The sequence below is a fragment of the Dermacentor silvarum genome, chromosome 2 (genome assembly GCF_013339745.2).
Source record: "Dermacentor silvarum isolate Dsil-2018 chromosome 2, BIME_Dsil_1.4, whole genome shotgun sequence".
NCBI lineage: Eukaryota > Metazoa > Arthropoda > Arachnida > Ixodida > Ixodidae > Dermacentor > Dermacentor silvarum.
This window is the reverse complement of record NC_051155.1, coordinates 130,557,404-130,564,697: the sequence shown is the minus strand read 5'-3', so window position 1 is coordinate 130,564,697 and position 7,294 is coordinate 130,557,404.

Genomic DNA, 7,294 nt, shown 5'->3' with positions numbered 1-7,294 from the left:
TCTTAGTGAGGACATGCAATGAACGCAGACTGTTGTCTTCAAGACAGGTGATGGGACTGCCGAAAACTAGAAAACTTTAATGGCACTTTTTTCTTCTTTCTGGGGTTTTACGTGCCAAAACCAGTTCTAATTATGAGGCTCGCAGTAGTGGAGGGTTCCGGATTAATGTCCAGCTGGCGTTCTTTAACGTGCCCTACAACACAAGCACGCGGGCGTTTTTGCATTTCGCAATGACACTTTTATTGCTGTAAGATGGAGTGAAGTGGTAAGCTGTGCATGTGTACATGCACATGTTTCTGCGTCATATGCCTTGTTTCTTCTTTCAATATACATTCACAAATAACTGTACATTCTCAAAAGTCATTTAGTGCAAGAAGCCTAGGTCGACTGAAATGGGACTAACTTAAATGCTCACGAATTTACCACACTTCTAACAAAATGAAAACTCTAGTATTGGGCACGAGATTGCAATCCATATTTGGCCTCCGTTAATTCGTAAATGCTTTTAGAATGTGGCCGAAACTTCCTACATGCGTGCACGGAAATCGCTAACTTTTCTGCAATTCTGCTCTGCGATACCGATAGGAATGCTCACATGCCATCGCGGTGGCTCAGCGGTTAAGGTGCCCGTTGCTGACCCGAAAGACGCCGTTTGGGCCCCGGCTGTCGCATTTCGACCGAGGCGAAATGCTAGAGGTCCACGTACTGTGCGATGTTAGTGCACGTTAAAGAACCACAGGTGGTCTAAATTATCCGGAGTGCTCCACTGCGGCGTCCGTCATAGCCCGAGTCGCTTTGGGACGTTAAAAAAGTTGCAGTGGCTTAGCTCTGCTATGCCAGGATATACGTAGCGTTAGCAAAGGTTCAGCTGATTGACGCCGCTTTGCTAGACGTTCGTCCCTTTGCTCCAGTGTCTCCGCAGCACGTTTAGCCTTCTTGTGTTCATTCCTCCTACGCTCAACCGCTAATTGCCAGGCAACTACTTCGGGATCCGAAGAATCAAGCTTCTCCGTTCTTCTGCGCTGTTGAGCAGCATTTGCGCTCTCCTTCTCCATGGCTATACCACACTGGCAAACGCCAGTCAGAAGCGCAGCGGCTCCAGCGCAGTGTCAGACGGCGACTGCACAGTGAGCGCGCGCCGGCGCCAGTGCGTCTACCACGGCTACGACGTCACTCCTCTGGAATGCGCAGACCGGCGGCGGTGAGTCGCGCGCGGCGGCGGCGGAGTGCGCGAGAGGTGCCGGCTCCGGTGGCTCCGGTGCGCAAGCCGTGTGACATCACGGATCCTTGCGCATGCGCACCACGGCTCTTGATGTGCCGCGCGAAACGGGCTTGGCTAGGCCAGTGTAGCTAACGCTACAAAATGATAAACCAATGCGCACATGTACCTAGGTAGTAAAGCTGCAGAAGTGCACTTGTGCCCCAGATACGAAAAACATTAAAATAAAACGGTGGCAGCATGGCACCCGCTAAACAATAATTTTAACTCAAGTTCGTAGCATGGCGATCCACGCCGAGGCAAGAAACTGGACGAGCGGGCAAACTCAGGGCGAGAGTCGAGCTGCTGTCGCTTGAGTTACACGGCCAGAACGATCGTGCAGTAGCACTTTTATTATTCAGGATTATAACATTCCGGCTACTCCACGTAGTAACGTACCTTGGATGAAGTGAGCAGAGCAAATCTGGGAGCTCTTGGTAGGCTCCCAGATTTGAAAAAAACACCGTTGACGAGTAACCTTAATGAAAACAGTCGATGCTCCAAGAGCTACTCACCGTCACGCAACACACTGAATGCCACAAGTCGCACTTATATCAATATACCGAAAAATAACACAGAATATGCGCAGGACGAGCGCGCGAGTGAATAAATACCAGCAAAAACGAGCAAAAGGAACGGCTACCGGAAGTTTCCTGGGGGCGCCGGATTCCGGCGCACAGCGTTGCCAGAGCGCGGTAGCGCTGGATGAAACCGTCTATAACAACGGTAATGCTATACACACACCGTGAAAAAATTTGAATTTCACATTTACTTCGCTATTGATAATTTGTTACATCCATGCTCGTTAAATTGAAGTTAGACTGTGCCCAAGTTGTTCTGTATTCTGCCCCCATCAGAATGCTGCTGCTGTGATCACCAAACTAGGTGGAAAGTACGCACCTTCAAGATGTTGAGATTGGGCACGACAAATCGGTATTCTGGCACTCGATCTTCGCACCCGCTACGGTGGTTGAGGTGTAGGTGAATGTGCAGGCTGCGCTGGTCATGCTGGAATGTTGCGTCCACCCAATAGCTAGGGTGGCCATGAAAAAGATATACAGAAAGAAGGTATCGTGCTGCACGTATGAATGATCTGAACCACTTCTGTGTTGTACAGTGCAGCAGCGGACAAAACACCATACCGGTGCAATATGCAATGCATTCACAGCAACAGCTGCAGGTAATTCAAAGGCACAATAATCAGAAACACCATATTTACTCGGTTAAGACTGGTAGTTTTATTAAGGTGACTGACGGGGCTAGTTGGTAATTCATACTGGTAATATACAACGAGAGAAGAAAATGGGAACGAATAGCAGACACGGACAAGCGCCGACTTCCAACTGATTTTACTGACAGACATCTATATATGCATGTCCAGGAGCACATACAAAGAAAAAGAAATATTTCCACTGACAAGGAAACAAAAAAAGGAAACCGAAAGAACCATCATGGGGGCCTGCTGCGCATGCCCACACATTCCAAGAATCTCAGTTCCCCGTCAGATACCGTACACTTAATATGTTTATTTTCATTTGATCAGTATAAATAGGTTGATTATTACTGGAGATAATGAAGACCATACATATCCCTTTAAATCATAAAGCATTTCTTTGGATACCCTACCCCTGTTCTGTTTATCTGGCGCTGATACTATGACAGCGTAAACAGAATGAAAACAATTTACCCCTACTTGGGGATTGTCGGGTTCTACGTGCCAAAACCAAAATCTGGTTACGAGGCACGCTGTTTGAGGTTTGCACGTTAATGGTTGTTGGTGCCGATGTTTTACAGCACTCGACATATTAAGCTGCGTTTTCTCTGGTTATACTTTGTGCGACAAGATGGCACCACCAATTTTGCTGTCTGTGCTTATGTCTCCAGCAATCCAGTATTCCACATACTGCAATTCTTTTTAAGGAATTCCTATACCACATTTACCGGCCAATCTTGGCACAGCAGTAAAACGGTGTTGCGCACAAACTGTATGTCACTAAGATGATCGCTGTTAATGTGTCACAATACAGGCAGTGAACTCTCACTGTAGGTGTTTTGCCAAGGGGCCAAACCAGGCGACGTAAGGGCACTCTATGGTGCAGTCCACCTGGGAGATTGGTTCTTCGTAGAGGTTGCTGCTCTGCTTGCGGAATACCTCACGGAATGAAAATGTTGCGTCTACATCCAGCAGTGGGGCCTGCTCACTGAAGAAGGCTCAAAGATGGTATCTGTCGTGGCTTTCACCGCGATCCGACAGGATCCATCAGAGCTGAAGCTTCAGCTGGTGATATGTGGCGGGCATACTGCATAGCATTTGGGAAATTCAACTCTGGAATTTAATGCCACAAAGCTGTGCAATGGATTACGAGAAACCCAATAGTGGAGGGGGTGCTCTGGTTAATTTTGACCAGCTGTGGTTCGTAAGCACGTACCTAAAGCACAGAAGATTAGTGTTTTTGCATTACGCTCTCACCAAAATTCGGCCGTGAGTACTCCGAAATCGAATACTCGCCAGAATTCATGCTTTGCAGTAGAACATGACCACAAAGCCATCGCAATGAATGCGTTGCATTTGCTCCGTAATTAGTTCTAGTTCATTGAGAATCTTAGGTATCGTGGAGCAAGAAGCCAGTTCATTTGAAAATCATGCCGAGGACCCACATTGATTCTTACCATTCCAGATTCTGCACAATTTCTAGTGAGGGGTAAAGCGCGAGACACACGATGCGATTTTGCGCGCGATCCGCTGTACGACCGCCGCATCGGCCGCCGCACTCAACAAGTTCTCAACATATTCTGCGGCATGCGGTGGCGGATCGCCGGCGCCGCATGCGACCAACCTATTCGATATAGTCGTACGACTGCCCGATCAGTCGGACGGCCGCGGCCAATAACAGCGCCGCCAGCGTGTACGTCATGGTGACGTGGTAGAGCCGGCGGGGCGGGGCCAGCGAGCAAGCGATCCGATCGTCCCGGTGCTTTCTTTTTTCCCTGGTCGAGACGCTGGCCATTTGCCGCTGACGGCGTCACAAAAATCGGGTACACTTTGTTTCTGACACGAAATAAGCTATAGAATGAAGTGAACTCAAAACTGTGCATGTTATAAAACGTTGCGCGAAGTAGTAAATCGTATACGTGGTATCGATTCGGAAGCGGTCAGCGCAGACGCCGCAGCAGTCGTCTATGCGAAACGGCTCGCCTGACTGGTGTTTTCTCATCGCTACCAACGGCGTCGGGAAAACTTATTGTATTGCCACTTATGAGCGACATAAATGTTCAGACGTTGATTGTGCTGAAGAATATGGGCGCTTTATTGTCGTATTGTCGTATGCGGAGCTACACACCACACGTCGTTCGTAACATGTCTCCCGAATTGTCGTATGCGGCAAGTCGGTCTCCGACGCGTCGTACGACGGATCGCATGCAAAATCGCACCGTGTGTCTCGCGCTTAATAGAACATCCACTCATGTCACAAACAAAATTTCGTATGGACACTACTATGTATCTATGCTATCTGAAACTAGCCTTTTTCGGTGGTCCTAAATTTTATTGCAGCTTGCACTTAAGCAAACATTCACCTTTTAAGTTAATGCTTAACAATAAAACTGCAACAAAATGTATGGTCATAACTTGCTGGCTTTACTATTTTGCCAGACAGTGTCTTACCAATATTTGCACTGGGTCTACTCGCATTGTGCAAAGGTTTACTTGAATAACCATAGTCTCCTGTGTGAAAACATGTCCATGCTTATGAGTAATTAGGCGACACCCAGAGTGGGATGTCACTGAAAGTTGTATTCACACCAATGCGTCTCGCCCGCAGTTTCAAGGTGCCTTCCAACTTTCTTAATTACAGGTTTCGGAAGAATAACGGACAAGTTAGTGTACCTGAAAATATCTACACAATTGCTCAGCAAGCCTAACATACAATTGAGAAAAAAAGAACGCTTAGCATTGTGTACCTGTTACAAAAAGAGCTTATGGCAACAAATCAAAACATTTTAGCAGAGAAAGAAAAGTTAGATCTTTCCAAACAAATTGGCTGTCAAGAAATGGTAGGCTGTGTTTTCATATGACAACGAAAAAGTATCTGCCAGCTACAGCTGTCAGGTGCACTTCGATTTATCCAGTTTCAAATATAGCCACTGATGTTGGAGTCATGGTATTCATTACAAATCGAATAAACTGAGCGAAGTTTTGTCGCTATAAAGAAATAATTTTAAGAGGAAGCTTTAGCTCGGGGCCAACTTGGATGCCGCCCAATAAAATGCATTTAGAGGATGAAATGGGGTACTAAAATTGTCGAAAATAGGTTAATTATACACACACACGCACACACACACACAAAAATCTGTAACTTTGCATCAAAAACAGATATCGCCGTTCTGTAAACTGCATCCATTAGAATCTGAATTTACAGCTCATATGTATTCATTACAATATTTTTATTGTAAAATAAAATGAAGTAATGTAATTAATTAATGTAATGTAATGTAATAAATGAAATAATTACAAACACGCCCGGCACGCGCACATTAGGAGCCAGCGACAGTCACGGACATCTAAGCTTTTGCTGTCAGGGCGACAGCACGGGATGTACGTGACGAAGCACCGATATTCTCTCTTCTTGAGGTCCGCTTTGTCCACTAATGCGCACTCAATGTGTCGTCACGCAGCCTCTAGGTTTGCTCAGTGCCAGCCGGCTCAACGCGACCCTCTGCGTGTCAGGTATAATCGGCATGTCATGAGATGTGCCTCTGCCTAATCTTGACGCCATCACCGTGACAGGCATCCGTCGCTGACCATCAATTATCCAATTGTGTTCTGCATGTCAAGCAAGGACCATAGGAAACCCACCGCTAGCCGTTTCATTCAGCGAGACCAGGTTGAACAAAAACGCTGATCTTAAGCCCTCCGAGCAGCAATTAAAGAACTAGCTAGCGCTTCTAGCAGCAGGCTTACATTTCGCTTCCAATACTCACTACACATTATCTCTCAAATGCAGCACATTTAATTAAAAATGCTTCGGCTTTATCTAAGAAAATCATTTCTGCTTATATAAGCAGCATCGGAGTTAGGCCCGAGCCACGGAGTAGGACGAACAGGAGAGTCAACTCCGCGCAACGCATTCGCTCGGGACAAACCGTGCAACGCGAACGCCGGGGGTCTATAGCTCATTCCTTTGCCCTCTTCTTCAGCTCCTCTTCACGCTTTCGCGCATGCTTTCTCCTTCCCTTCTGCTGAATGGGTGGATGTTATGAGCGTCCCCTTTGAAACGGGGGTAGTGGCTTGCGCCACCAAGCTCTTCTTATTTTGCCGAATGACCTACCTAACTTTTGAGAAAACACACAGATACAAAGAATTCTCAGCATCAAAAATTTTTAACCGTTACTGTTAACTGTGTTTTTGTAGGTCTGCGTTGTTTGTGGTCTTCCTACTTTTCTGCCACCAAACCTCCAATCGCATCTTACTAACCTTTATTGCGGGCATGTTTACTTTCTCCCTGCTATCTCGGAACCCAAGGGCTTCAAGAAGGCCAGAGGAGCGTAAACTGGTATCTGGGTGGATATCTTCACATTCCTGCTTCTCTCTTCGCGTAGCGCCCTCTGCCGAGGCACGTGGAAATCACTCAACAGCATGCTTCCATGTGCGCATGCGCTGAGTTGCGGAGGCCGGCGGCGACGGCGGCGTGGATCGGGCAGTGCGGCACGCGTACAGCGTGTCGTTTGCTAGTTTGCTATTCACCCTTTTCGCGGAGCAGATTGTTCTCAAGAAACGAGATGGCGCCTTCGGCGGTGCACCATACGTTGCATCAGCGAATGCGCACGAATACGAAACCATTACCGCTTCTGCCCTCTTTCCGTGCAATCAGCTGTCGGAAATGCAACTGCGTTTTCGCTCAAGCACTGTGCCCCATTCTTGCGGCAAAATGTGGAGCGGTGGATTGAAGACATCTGCCGTAGTCGGCTGCAAAAACCGTGGCTGGCATATTAAAGAATAGAACGAATGTGTCCAGATTCAGAAACCATTGCTACATA